Here is a 14650-nt window from a genome sequence, read left to right as displayed (position 1 = left end):
AGTGGAATGGACAGGTAATTTGTGGTATATTCACCTGATGGAATGGTACACAGCAAGGAGAATAAACAATCTACAACTACACACAACAACGTTGATGGTTCTCATAAATGTAGGGTCCAGTGAAAAAAGCCAGACAGAAGAGTACATATGTATGATTTCACTTATATAAAGTACATAAGCAGCCTATGGAGGTCACCCTGGGGAGTTGGTGACTAAAAGGGACAATGAGGAGGGGGTTTCTAGGGAGCTGCCAGTGACTTGTTTATCTGGGTGCTAATGACATAGATTTGTTAATTCTGCAAAACTGTGACAGGCTATATACTGACAATACATGTACTTTTCTATATACTCCAACCTTAACTTTTTTAAGGACTCCAGGGGTTTAGTTCTCCTCTCATAAAAACAGTCTTTGGTCCCACAAAGCCAAAAGAGGCGGGAGACACACCCCACCTGGGAAGAGGGAGCCCACCCTGTCCAGCCCATGAAGAAGGACAAGGGACTCATCCACACTCCTTCTGAGAGAGTTCTGATGGCAGACGTGCAAGAAGCCTGTCTTGGGAAGGAGGGAGTGCACGTGGGGAGAGCCTGGGAGAGAAGGAAAGAACTAAAAGACAGGCCGGTGCCCTGAGACCACCACCTCAACAGCGTCTGTTTCTGCTGAGGGAGCTACCATCTTGCGTGCAACCACTATGCACTGATTGCTACAAAGCATCATCTAGGCATCATTTTCTTTGGTCTCCCAGGAGTCTTCTAAGATAGGTTTTATTGTTCCTCCTTACAGATGGTGGAAACAAGGCTGTGAGCAAATAAGTTGCTTGTCTAAATGGAGCCAGGAAACAGCCAATCTGGCATCTGAATCAGTCTATCCGATTGCAAGAATTGCTCTTTGACCAAGGCCCTGTTCCTCGTCTTCATGCAAAGATCATTCTACCTCCTTCCTAATCCTGGGCCAGAGTTGGACAGTTATGATGGCATGTGGGTGAAAGTGAACCAAAGAGCTTTAACCTCAGCCTGGCTGGGTTTTAATTATGAGACCTCTTGTTAGATCCTAACAAGGTAGAGAAACCAAAAGACTGACTCAAAGGACAGGAGCCATTCCAAGCATCCTCTGACAGCAGCGTTTCTCAGTGAATTAATGAATGGAAGAACCGACAGTCACTGTGCAGTGGCTATGGAGTTGACCCATTGCATCACGTCCTCCGAATAAATGGGGAAACAGATTTTTGACCTGCACTGTGCATACAGATGAGAAAGTGAAGCCGAGAGCGGGTGGAATGACTGGCTGAAGAATGCCCAGCCAGGGACTGGCAGTGCCAGAAACAGCCGGGCCTATTAATACACACTTGAAAAACTTCTGCCAGGATGTCAACACCCCAGCCCACTGTTTAGACAGCAAATCCTCAAAACCATGTTAAAGAGAAGCTGCTCTTTACTTAATGAAGCCCAATGATCCTTTAAAAATAGTGCTGCTATTTATTTATTTCTGGAGCGCAGAGCAGCGGAGCAGAATATTTTAATGCCATGTTCTGAGGAAGATGCAGGCTCAGACCAGTGATGCAACTGGCAGAACTTGAGGATACAGTTCCCTGTGCTGTTCGGACAAATTCTCCCTCTGCTGGCTTCTTTGAGGTCTCTCAGTGGCATGCCATCCCTGTCTGAGACCGAGGAGGTGCTCACAGGGTCTGTTTCTTGATTTGGAGTCTGCGAATCATGGTTAAAAGGAGATAGCCATCGCCCAGTCCCAGGCAAATCTCAATCATCCTCGGCCACTCAATCAATTAATTCTGACACTAAGCCGAGGCAGGGTGTCTCCGATGGATACTTCCTCCTCTAAAGTTCTAAATGGTACCCCATGGCCGGCACTCGATTAGGGGCCATAGAGAGAAAGAAGAAAAGCAAGAATATGCCTCCTCTTATTCCTCATTCTTTGGGGAGAGAGTATTTCACAGGCCTAAAGCAGAAATAACAAGGGGACGTATATAAGACAAAGGGAATCTCTGTAGGATCCATTGGAGACTATCTGAAACGCCCCTTCCTTCCGCATGACGCTGACCCTCCCCAAGTGTGAAACAATTCCTCCTGGTGCCAGAAGGTAATGAGCCAGGAATGTGAATACCACACAGATGACAACTTTATTTTGTACTGTTTTCCATTCTCATTCCACTGCTGATTCATTTGTCCCATTTTTTTGCCCTCTTCTTATGCTCTTTGTGCAATTAAAAAAAAAAAAAACATGTTGTCACTGACTTTGAATTTGCACCGTAAGCCCAAATCCTCCCTCCATCACTGCTGGAGATGGTCTCCACCGCCAGAGTCAACTCTTTCAGATGACAACGGCTCTCTCTCCTGACCCTTATGCTTTCTTTCTTTCTCTGGGGTCTGCTGTGCTTTCCCAAAGCTGCCTTGTCAGTGTCCCTATCAGCCCCCATGTTCAGACACAAGCTGAAATCATTGAAAATACTAGCTTCCCTTCTCCAAAGAGTCCAGCCCCTGCTTCTCTCCCAATGAACACAAACTGCAAGGCTCAGGGCTCCCCCTTTGTCAGTTAGGATCAAACCTCACTCTCTGCTAACCCAAAGAAAGGAAAAGGCAGCCAGTCATGCTACGAGGCTGTAAAAGAGCTTCCTCTAATCCTCCCAAAGCACTCGGGAGAAGGCTTTCAGCCAAGTCAGGGTCATTTAATGTATTCTGCTGTGGAAAAGATATTAAAAATGATTAAGTTCATTAGAAAAGAAAGAAAAGAAACCTTGTCTAAAGCAATGACCTGTACCTGGCAGCTGTGTTAAAACAAGTACCTTTCCCTGGAAATCTCGATAAAGGTATGTGGAAAGGCAAGACCCACCCACACCAGGGAGTGGGTCTTCCTGCCCAGCAAACCAGCAGAAGTGCCTCAAAGATCAGAAGCAAACAGCACTGTAGTCTCAGTGATGAAGAAGAACCAAAGTGGATGACACAGTCTCTGTCCTCAAATATCTTCCAGTCTGGACAGAGAGATGAGAAAATATAGAGAAAAGAATAGTACCTGATGGGCACACAGTAGACACAATAAAAGGATCCCTGGAGGGAGGGCTTCTGTGCTAAACCTTGGAGGAGGAGCTGAATTTGGAGGGGCAGAGAGGATTTTCCAGGTAGAGAAGAATATTTTGAGCAAATGCAGGAAGTTTACAGAAAGGGCAATGCAAGTTTGGCCCCATGGGAGAGTGAGTGAAACAGATTGAGTCCTTAAGAGCTTAGACATGAACCAATGAGCTGTGAGGTTGTTCCAGCATCAGTGTGAGTTTACTTTTACCTGAAAGAGGATGAGCAAGATCACCTCTTAACGGGCTCAGGATTCCCAGAGCTCAGAATCCTCAAGTTTCTATCACGCCTCTAGGGTGAATGGCATTGCCCAGATGAAACCTCTGAGTCGTATTTGGCCACTACTAGCAGTCTACTAGTGCCAGCACTACAACTACCACTTACACCAAGATAACTACCATTCGTTCAACACCTAATACCTTGCGGACAGGGGCTTTACATAGCTTATAGTTAAGATCCTCATAACGGCTCTAGAGATAAGAATGACTTCCGTGGTAGAGTCTTGGAAATTGACTTCCCAAGAGACTCATGTCCAGACCTGCGCACAAGTAGGATGCCCCCCGCTATGCCAGACCTTGGAGCCCAGTAGCACCCACCCAACTAGGCCATCCTTCCACTCCAATCAAAAACAAAGACTTTTCACAGCATCGCCCACATGTGTACTCTTCTCTGATGACTCAGAATGCCCTTGGAAGCCAAACCAGGGAAAGTCACCATGTGGTGAAATACTCCCAACTCTACTGGCAATATTCACTCGCTCCTAACCTTCACTGTGAAAAACTCCTTGAGGCCTTTACAAGTAATATATCCCCTTACAGCAGACTTTGAGAAATGCAACTCTTTCCCAACACCTAAGACCCTTAGGAGCACATAGAGAATTCCCATCATCGACTACGCTTTGTAGCAAGCATAAAATGTAACGCGGCGCATCCAATGTCTGAGATTTTCCTTCTTGAGAAGACCCCGTAATGCAACTCTTAGTTTGTACCTTTACGTTTCCTTTAAATAAAGAAAGGGAATTAAGGTTGCATCATAAACTCCATGCCCTTCAGCTCAGTCTTCTTTTATTTTTTATTTTATTTTTTTTGTGGTACGTGGGCCTCTCACTGTTGTGGCCTCTCCTGTTGTGGAGCACAGGCTCCGGACGTGCAGGCTCAGCGGCCATGGCTCACGGGCCCAGCCGCTCCATGGCACGTGGGATCTTCCCGGACCAGGGCACGAACCCGTGTCCCCTGCATCGGCAGGCGGACTCTCAACCACTGCGCCACCAGGGAAGACCCCAGCTCAGTCGTTCTAATGACCATTTACAGATGAAGAAACAGAAGTTAAGAGAGGAAATAAATGTTCCTTGAGTGAGGTCAGAAGGCTAGTGAGGAAAGAAGCTGGGATTTGAACCCAGGTCTACCTCTATTAGATATATTTCTCTATTAGATATACAGTTGACCCTTGAACAATGTGGGAGTTAGGGGTGCCAACCCTCTGCACAGTCAAAAATCTGCATATAAGTTTATAGTCAGCCCTTCGTATCCGTGGTTCCACATCCACAGATTCAATCAACAGCGGGTCGTGTAGTACTATATTCGATATATCCTAGCAATGGGTCTATAACCCATGGCTCTCTCCTCTTGAGCTATTCACTCCTGCTCATGATGGGTTGAGGTGTGAGGGGGCGAGAGAATCACTGGGGTGTTTTTCAAAACACCCATGTCTTAGCCCCACCTCGGTTCTGCCTTCTTGAAAAGTTGCAGTGATCCACTATCAGACCACATGGGGTAAGTGTATATTACGAAAAGTTTCAGAGATGATTCTGATAATGTGATTCCTCACACTGGCAGTTGAAAACCTGTGCACTAGACCACATCGTCTCCTAGGAGTAGGAATTCCTGACTGGAATGCACAGATGGACATTTAAGAATTCCATGAGCTCCCTGAAAAACACCAAGTGCTCTGGGCATGTACCACACGCATTATTCTATAATTTTCACCAGATTCTTAAACTAGTCCCTGACTCAAACTTAGAAAGTACTCCTCTGGAGAAAATGTGGAATTTTTCCACATTCCTAAAGCAGGAATGTTAATTCTATCCTTTCCAGCTTCAACAGGCCCTGGACACGTGTAATTTTAAGCCATTATTCAGAGTACTCACTCGGCTTGCATTTAAGGGAATGGTTTCCCCAGTTTAATGTAATATTGCTATTGACAAATAGATCACTCTTAGCGTCATCGAACTTGCCAGCTTTTATATCCACCAAGGTAAAAAATGTTCTTCAGATTTTGTCTTTTCATTCTCTCAATGGGCTTTAATAGATTTCTGTCTGGGATCAAAAGGCTGGCTGAATACAGGCCGTGCATAAAGTTTTGTGGGTTAAGATGATCACTAACTGCTTGAGCTCACTCTTAGCCTCATGATTTGTAGTAGAGAGTTTGCTTCTATCAGACACAGTTGCCCCACTGGGATCACCCTGTGTGCGTGGAATGGTCAAGCAAACACAAGACCCTCGCAGGAAACCTGGCTGGGTTTTTTTGAGCACTGGTCTTGGCATTTGTCACCCTGATAGGGTGCTTTGCTATTGGTTTGGCCTGGTTAAACCATTGTGGTAGGAATTTTTGTTTAAATATTTGTGGGCAATCCTATTGCTGTTTTAATTGCTTCCTTATATTCTCTGTTGGTGTGTTTCTTTTTCACCAGTGGTTATAGCTATACCTCTACTCTATCTCTTTCCTTCTCTGCAGTGTCCATCACCATGTTCATTGATCCAAACACTTACTGAGCACCTGTGATGTGCCCAGAAGACTGCTAGGCACTGAAGAATGAAAGTGAGATGGGACATATGGTCTCTGTGTTCACGGAGCAACTCGCAGCCCAGTGGGGGAGACAGAGACCTGGATCAACACAGCGTGGTAAGAGTTTCCGGAGAGTTAGGTTGTCCAAAGGAAGCAACATTGAGTCTTGAAGGTCCAGTAGACATTAGGCGGGTGAATGGGGAGCGGGTGGAGGAGAGGCTAGCCAGGCAGAGGAGGTGGGACACACGGAGATGGGCAACAACAGGTGTGTCACTGGCCACGCCCAGCCCATTTCACAGTGGCCAGAATAGAGATGGTTTGCAGATCACGCCAGCATCACCATCCCTCTTTAAAAAATGTAAACAGTCTCCAAGAGGTTAGTTGGCTTGCCAAGAAGCAAAGCTGCTATTATGGGCTAAATGTTTTGTGCCCTTCCAGATTCGTGTGTTGAAGCCCTAACTCCCCCTTCCCACACGCCGTGCATTGGTTCTTTTTAATGGGGCCTTTGGGAAGTAATTAGGCTTACATAAGGTCATGAGGGTGGGACCCTCATGAAGGAATTAGTGTCCTTTTAAGAAGAGAAAGACAGGGCTTCCCTGGTGGCGCAGTGGTTGAGAGTCCGCCTGCCGATGCAGGGGACACGGGTTCGTGCCCCGGTCTGGGAAGATCCCACATGCCGCAGAGCGGCTAGGCCCGTGAGCCATGGCCGCTGAGCCTGTGCGTCCGGAGCCTGTGCTCCGCAAGGGGAGAGGCCACAACAGTGAGAGGCCCGCCTACCGCAAAAAAAAAAAAAAAAAAAAAAAAAAAGAAGAGAAAGACAGCTTAAGACAAGCTCAGGTCACAGCCATGGAAAGTATGGACTTTGAATCCTGACTCTTGATTGTCTAGAGACTGATAATTGAGGTGAAATGACCATTTCTTGCTTAACGTATTAAATTTTCAACAAAATAAGGCAGCTTCTTTTGGAAAATCCAGGATGACCAATGGTAGAGAATGATATGTGACAGGAGCTTTAAACTCCATATTTTATACCTAGGGTGAATTCCTTACAACTCTCCAGGCATTTCCCCTAGGAGGGCTAAGAACCTCCACCCCTTAAAAAGCTTGGGGTAGGGCTGGGGGAGATGGGCAGAAGAGGAGGGATTCCATAAGGAACCTATATGGGAGATACTCCCACCCCAAATGCCTCCTAGAGTGCCCATCAGAGTTTAACTCCTCCAGCTGAAAACCTATTCAACTTTTAAATTTTGGTTATCACAGCATTTTCCAAAGATTTTGATCTCAGATCTGCCTCTAAAATATATCTTCTGTGTTACCGCTGTTGTTTCTGGTTTTATTGTTTTTGTTACTTTGATCGTAACACTATTTAACATCCCAAGGATCCCAATTTAGGAAAACTGCACGAGACCAGTAGAGAGACCTACAGACACATATTCACCGGCCCAAAATTAAAAGAAGGTAGCATGTCAACAGCTGCTATCCTTCTGTGACGCATTTCCATTCATTTTCATTTTTATGCTCTTCTGAATTTCTAAGGCTTTGAATTTAAATATTTTCCTTTCATAGTTCAGGGGAAGTTATTTCTTGGTCTGGAACCAAATAAATAACTATTTATGTTACTCGAGGACACTTCCTACTGCTGTGCCAGTTGTAGAAACTGAAATTATTTATTTTTACAAAGATTTGGGAGCAGTTTTGAGTAGTTTGAAGATGCTGAGAAATGGAAATGCAGGATATGTAGATATTCTTTTTTTTTTTTTTCTTCCTGTATCAGTGGTGCTCAAAGTATGGCTCCTGGACCAGCAGTGTCACCTGGGAATTTTGAGACACAAAACTTCCCCCAACACATCCGCACACATCTCTACTGAATCAGAAACTCCAGATGGGGAGTGTTTTCACAACAACAACAACAAAAATGCCCAGGAGTTTGAGCATTGCTTATACTAGGCTTAGAGCGTCACAGGTGGGCTCTCAGTTTTGGAGGCGGCATGATGATCCTGACTTCCCCTTTCCAGCCACCTCCCCCATCAGTGTATTCCCTGGGTAAGCAGAGGAGGGGAAGCAGCCATCTCCTAAGCTGATTCTGCCAGGTGTCTGTGAGGGGTAATGTCGCCTCATTGTCTCAATCAGCCTTCAGCTGTCCCTGCTTTCATTAGTCAAACTGCACCAATCAGCAAGTGGGTCCAACAGCTGTAGAGCAGCAGGTGCAGGGATGAGGAACTTCCCTAACTGGGGTCAATCCTACCCCCCCACACCCAGCCCACCCACCAACCCTCATGGCGGAGCCCAGCCCTGCAGATGCATTTATACAGCATGAGGTGGGCCCTTCTGCCCCCTGATTTCATCGAGGCCTCTGCACGGTGCCCGTACTCACACACTAGCAGCTGGGAGATCTCAGCTGGGATGCAACCCAGAGACCATCCCTCCTGAGCCCCGCTTTTTACAAGAAAGAATCTGAGGTCCACAGAAGGGAAGAATAGGGCGTACCAACACTAGAATTCAGAATTCCTGTCCCTCAATTCAAAGCCATTTGCAGCACCCCCTAATGGGAGCTGAATATTCTTAGGAAATAAATACATGTAGCAATGAATCAATCACCACCTTGTTAGTGTGACAGATATAATGTAATGAGTAGATATCTATCATGCATCATTCAGCATTTCAAATAAGGCTACCATAGAGGACAGATTGCAAATGACACAAAACAGCCCTGAATTATGCTCTTTTCCAGGGCTGTTGTAAGGATCCCTGTCTGCCCTTTGCTTAAATCATAGCAATCAGGAACCATTTTACCCCTGGTCCTTTCAGTTGCTGCCAATTCATGATCGAAGCAGTGGGAGGTGCTGGGAAAAGACAACCGGCTTCCAGCAGTCCCAGACCTACCGCTCACTAACCAGTGTGACCTTGAACGTGTCACTTAAAATGCCTGGCCTCAGTCTCCCCTTCCTTGAACCACAGGGGTTAGTTAATAATCTTCAAGGGACTTCCTACTGACAGTAACGCACGCTTAATTCCTACTTCCAGTTTGCCTACTTGGGGCAAAGAGAGATGCTTCCTGCAAGCCCACTGAGACAGGCCAGCCTCTGTGTGCTCAGACCTCCTTGTCCCCTCCACCCATCAGCACCCCCCATCACAGGGCTTGATCCCATGGAGGCTCTTGGGAGTCAGAAGTCCCGACTAATTTGCCTGACTGCCCAGCCAGCCTTGGTGGGCTCGTTTGGCATTCCGGCAACATTTGGCTCTGGCTCGGGGAGAAATTGTCCCTGCCCCTCTGAAGCACGCTGAAGCACCCCTCTCCATCCAGAGAACGTTGGAGACACCTGCCATTTACGGCCCTAAGAAGAGCTGGTCCCCACTCGGGCAGCCGGAGTCAGTCTTAAATTACCTAAACAGCCTGAGTGTGGGGTCTGAGCTCCATTTGTTTACAAAATAGGCACTTTCAAAGGCCCTTTACTAGGGCCTGGCAATTCCCAGGTCCCCTGCTATAGGCTGATGCATAATGCATAAGATGCTGGGAAATGTGTATTCATGAGGGCGGCTTGGCTTTTGTCAAAAAGAACTGTGAAATATTATGATGGAACAATTTTCATTTCTGCCACATTGTTTTTATAGTGCATTCATGACTGGGGATTGAGGGCTTTGCGAGTTTTGTCTGGTGCAGATGTTGCAGTGCCGAGAGCTGCTTCAGACGCCTTATTTTCCAACTTTGTTGCTGACAATTACATGAGGTGGGGGGCGGGGAGGGCAGCTCTCACAGGGAGACAAAGGATATATGTCCTCAAGTGATCTTGCCCTGAATGCATTCAGGAGGGTGGGAGGGAGGAGGGTGGGAGGGAGGAGGGAGGAGAGAGGGAGGAGGGAGGAGAGAGGGAGGAGGGAGAGAGAGAGGGAGGAGGGAGAGAGAGAGGGAGGAGGGAGAGAGGGAGGGAGAGAGAGAGGGAGGGAGGGAGGGAGGGAAGGAAGGAAGGAGGGAAGGAAGGGAGGGAGGGAGGAAAGGAAAAGGGATACTGATGCATGGAGATGACTCTTGACGCCAGGGCTCGGGCTGCCCTCCTTGAGGGAGCCATTATCTGCATTTTACATCTGAGGAAGTGAAGGCCCAGCAAGATTGAGGCGCTTGTCTGAAATCACATAACCAATGGATGGTGAGGCCTGGGTTTGAACCCACATCAAATGCCCAAGCTTACGGTCTCCTCCAGCTCCAGGAGAACTGAAGCCGAGGAGGAGCATCCTCCATCTGCAATGCATCTGAGAGGCCTGGGGGTGAGAGGCGCACATGCGGCCACCGGGTGAGGAGAACACTGAGGCCCCCATCCCGGGAAAGAAGGGCTGGGAGCTCGACCCTGAGCTGGCTGCCAGGCACCCATGTGTCTGTCAGGAGGTGGAGGAACCTTCTGAGACTCCACCGCTCCTACCTTCTGGTGCCTGTGTTCTAGCTCAAGTCTGGGGACTGCAAACCCCAGCGTGTCTCATCCTGCCACTGGGCTGCCTCCTTCCTAGTCCAGAAAACGCTGAGGCCCTTCAAGCCCCTCAGCCAGGAGGCACTGCGTTCCCAGAGGCAGGCATGGGGGTATAATTTTCCCTTGGCTTGCAAAGCTCAGGGAATATCCCCAGGGCTTGCAAAGCTCTAGGCAAGGTCAGAGCACAGGCTCCCTCACCTGCTTCAAATGCACCCAGCCTGACAGAAAGGCCAGGCTGCAGGCAAACTCTGAGACACAAGGTGGAAGAAGAATCCATCCCGGGACAATCAGCGGAGCAAAGCAAGAAAGAGAGACAGGAGTGGCCAGGGCCTCATGGCTGGAGAAAGACGTGAGTATGCACAACACAGGGGTCTCCTAAGGCCAGCAAGTATTCCGAGCCCTGAGTGGCTGGACGCAGAGCAGGGCAAAGCAAGGAGCAGAACAGGGAATGGAGGGGCGGCACAGGCACAGGTGGGTCCCCCTCACAGGCTGGGACAGAGGCACAGCCTCGAAGCCCAAACTGCAGGGAGAAAAGCAGGGCTTTCGGCTTCAGGGAGCCCGGGAGCAGGAGGTCCCCGAGGACCCACCGCTCCTCCTTATGGAGGCGACCCAAGTGGGTCTGCATAGGGGGGCAGAACTCGCCACCCCAAAACATCGCTTTGGCGTGTGGATTATTTTGAGCTGAAAACAATCAGGGCCCGAAAGACTTAGGAAGAAACTTTGTCCATCCCCCTAACTGACTAAAAGAATTTAGCTAGAGGGCCTGTTCCCAGAATAGCGCTATCAGCAGAGACATCTGCTGAGAATATGGGCTTCGCATTATGCGGGGAACTCAGCAGGGGGCCTGGAGATCAGAGTCCTCTCTGTGTCCCAGTGTCTCTGCAGGGCCCAGCAAACATTTATTTACCAAACATTTGCTTTTCCATCTCCATGTGAGTTACTTTCCTTCCCTTTGAAGTCCCAAAGCACTGCCCCCAACATCCTCTTTTGTCTTTAACTGGAAGTGGTATTTAAGGTGAGGGCTCCAGCCATTTTGGCGAGTTAATTTTCCTGGCTCTCTCCCACGTATGTATGTTATCAAGCTTTTGCTTGATGTTCTCCTGTTAATGTGTCTCACATCAACTTAATTCTTAGATCAGCCAGAAGAACCCAGACGGGTAGAGGACAATGTTTTCCTCCCCAGCTTTTCAAAGTCTGGGGAAGAAACAGACACATGTGGAGACAGTGATGTGTCTCCTGAGAAGTTATCAGGCTGGGAGTACATGAGGATCTCCAGACACATTCAGATCCACTATTCTTTTCCACGCTGAAGTCATCGTTATTCCAGAAATCTTGTCCACAGGGCGATTAGCTGGGGACTTCCGGTGCTCAACCACCAGGGTTAGGTGGTGATCTCCTGGCAAATGCAGCCCCACGCACCTCTCTGCCCATTTCTAAAACAGAGCGAACTCTTTCTCGCTTGAGGGTCTTTGCACTGACTGTTCCCTCTGTCTCCAATACCCTCCACCTACCTCCAGAGCCGGTACCTCCTCAGCCTTCAGATCTCGGGCTATCTAGCCGGTTCTCTCATCCCAGTGTTCCCCATCAGAGCGTGCTGTTTGGGTTCGCCGCTGCTGTGGTGATTGTTACTGTCTTGTTGTCTGTCTCCAGCTGTGATATGAAGTCGTGAGAGCAGGGATCAGGCTGTGATCTGTTCACCCTTCTTTCCCCGGGACCCAGCATCATGCTTAGGACGTGGTCAGAGCTCAGTAAATGTTGAGAATGAATGAATCAGTTCACAGAGTGTTATGCAAGAACATGAATAAGCCGTAGCAAAAGGGCTGAAAATCCAACAATTTGCTCTCATGCCACACAGGGCACTTCTGCCTATTTGGATAAGCAAACCAGGCAAGGGGCAATTTCCAAAGCACAAGAAAACAGATCAAAGCTCACCACCACCAAGTCCAAGAGGTGGCCCTGAACCTTCTCCCCCTTGGCAGTCAGACAGAGTCTTGTCAAGGATTGGAACCAATGTGGTTTCAAAACCCCACGCTCCCAGGTACAAGTTTTGTAACCATTAGCCTCTGTTTTCCTACATCAGCACAAAGGAGAGTGAAGTCATCTGCTGAGATTGCCATGAGGATGGAGTTAGAGCAGTGTCCTCACCCCCACTGCTCCAAGGAACGTTTGGCAAAAGTCTGAAGACATTTCTGGTTGTCACGACTGAGGTAGAGTCCAGGGATGCTGTCAAACATCCTAAAGTTCACAAGACATCCTCCACAACAAAGAATTACTCAGCCCAAAATGTCAACAGTGTTGAGGGCCAGGAACACTGCATCAGAGATAATGCAGTTGCACAGGAAGCCTTCGAATCCGTCCCTCTCTGTGACCAGATGCACCTGCAGGCAACTAACTGCAAAGGTCTGATCAGCCTCGTCTGAATACTCCCTGACCGCGCCTCCAACCAGCCTCTGCCCACACCAGTGTCTCACCAGGAATCCCTGTTGTCTTAGTCTGTTTGGGCTGCTATAACAGAACACCATAGACTGGGTGGCTGAAGCCACAAACACTTACTTCTCACAGTTCTGGAGGCTGGGATGTCCAAGATCAAGGTGCCAGCAGATTCAGTGTCTGGTGAGAGCCCACTCCCTGGTACACAGAGGGCCATCTTTTCACTATGTTCTCATACACTGGAAACGGCAAGGGAGCTCTCTGGGCTCTCCTTTACAAGGACACTAATCCCATTCATGAGGGCTCCACCCTCATGGCCTCATCACCTCCCAAAGGTCTCCCCTCCAAATCCTGCCATATTGGGGATTAGGTTTCACTATTTGAATTTGGGGAGGATACAAACATTTGGTCTACAGCACCCATCTTCCGATTGTTATTAAGATCCTTCTTTCACACCTGAATTCAAATCTCACTACAGAGGAGCCTCCACCTGTTTTCTGTGCTGTTAGCCTTGTTTGTCCTACTGCACTGAATGTCTTCAGCGGCACACATGACAGCCTGCCCGCCACTGAGGCTTTCTCCTCCCTCTAGCCATCCTTAGGCTTTAGCACCAGGTGTTGCCTCCTAAGGAGAGAACTTGACTCATGAAAAAGGAGAGGGCTTCTTAGGCTAGCAAATCCAAAGTCCTAATTGTACGGTTTCTTCCTGACTGTCTGGCTTTTCTCATCTGCAAAATGGGCACCACTGAATCCATGTGTCAGGCTCTCCCCAAACAATGAGACACTGTTTGCGACATGTTGCTTACAGCAGGCAATAAAATGCCACTATTTCACAGGAAGAGCTCAGTAGAGCCTGATCAGCTGAATGTTAAATCCAACCCTCTCTCCTGAGCAGAGTAAGGTTTTTGTTTTCTAATTCCTTGAGAGCCAAGCATCTTGTCAGGTAGGGGAGGACAGTATCAGGCTTCAAGGTGTGTATCTGGAAGAGGTCATTTTCTTCCTGAGATATCTTACTCTTTCATCTCTCTCCCTATACAAAGTCAAAGGGCTTCTCCTTTCAAAACCTGGCAGAGGTTTTGTGGCGTGAATTCCCCACCTTTCCTGGTCTGATCACACCTCCTGAGTGCGAGCCTGCCACCTGGGAGAAACCCCAGGCACCTGGGGAAACTGCCATTGCCAGCTCTGCACTCCACTTATAGCCTGTTTATGAGAGCGAGGAGGGTCTACAATAGTCATTTGAACAAAGAAATTCACAGCTCTGGACTCCCAGTTGTAATTTCCAGGGCATCCAGTGATTCCAGAAGGAGAATGTCAAAGGGGCTGACGGCTCAGAGCGTGGGGAGGAAACATTCACCTCCAGCCACTGTGGCAAGTCCGTCAGGGTCAGGGGCATAGATCCCAGCCCCCCCGGGGATCTCCCAGGACCTCCTTCATCTAATTCACAGGCCACTGTTTTATGAAGTTCGTGCAGAAACATTGAGCGAGGGGGAAATGTGCTGGCGGATGAGGAGTAGAGGGTATACCCATTTTATGTGCTGGGAGGACCACCCAGGATGTCTCAGACGGGTCCTACTTCTCTAGAGTTCTAGTCTTGATGGGGGTAAGGAAGGGTGGCATTCTATCCCTGAACAAACCCAGCACAAACACATGTCGCAAAGCAGGCTTCACGTGCCCCATGCTATTACACTGTTGGGTTCCACAAGGTCCCCAGTCCTTTCCCTCCACTTCTGCTAAAGTCTCTCCATTAATTCTTGCACCAGAAGCCATGGGACCAAGCAGAAGACACCATGAGAACTTCAGCAGCTTACCCTAAAGATCTTGCTACTATGTGCAGCTGTCCCAAGATAGGGGACCACGTCCGGAGGCAGCCAGGGTCCCATCCCTGGAAACATCAAGCAG

General features: G+C 48.4%; 1 long non-coding RNA gene across 1 annotated transcript in view; it reads right to left on the bottom strand.

Annotated features, from left to right (window-relative positions):
• LOC308606074 overlaps nt 1-12090 on the bottom strand; it is a 92890-nt gene extending 80800 nt beyond the window's left edge. The window contains exon 1 of the long non-coding RNA XR_014013770.1: nt 11834-12090. This is a non-coding gene — a long non-coding RNA (uncharacterized lncRNA). The remainder of the gene's footprint in view (nt 1-11833) is intronic.
• Between the last annotated feature and the right edge of the window lie 2560 nt (nt 12091-14650).

This window comes from Mesoplodon bidens, assembly GCF_964165515.1.
Source record: "Mesoplodon bidens genome assembly, chromosome: 18".
Lineage (NCBI taxonomy): Eukaryota > Metazoa > Chordata > Mammalia > Artiodactyla > Ziphiidae > Mesoplodon > Mesoplodon bidens.
This window is presented reverse-complemented; position numbering and strand designations above follow the sequence as displayed.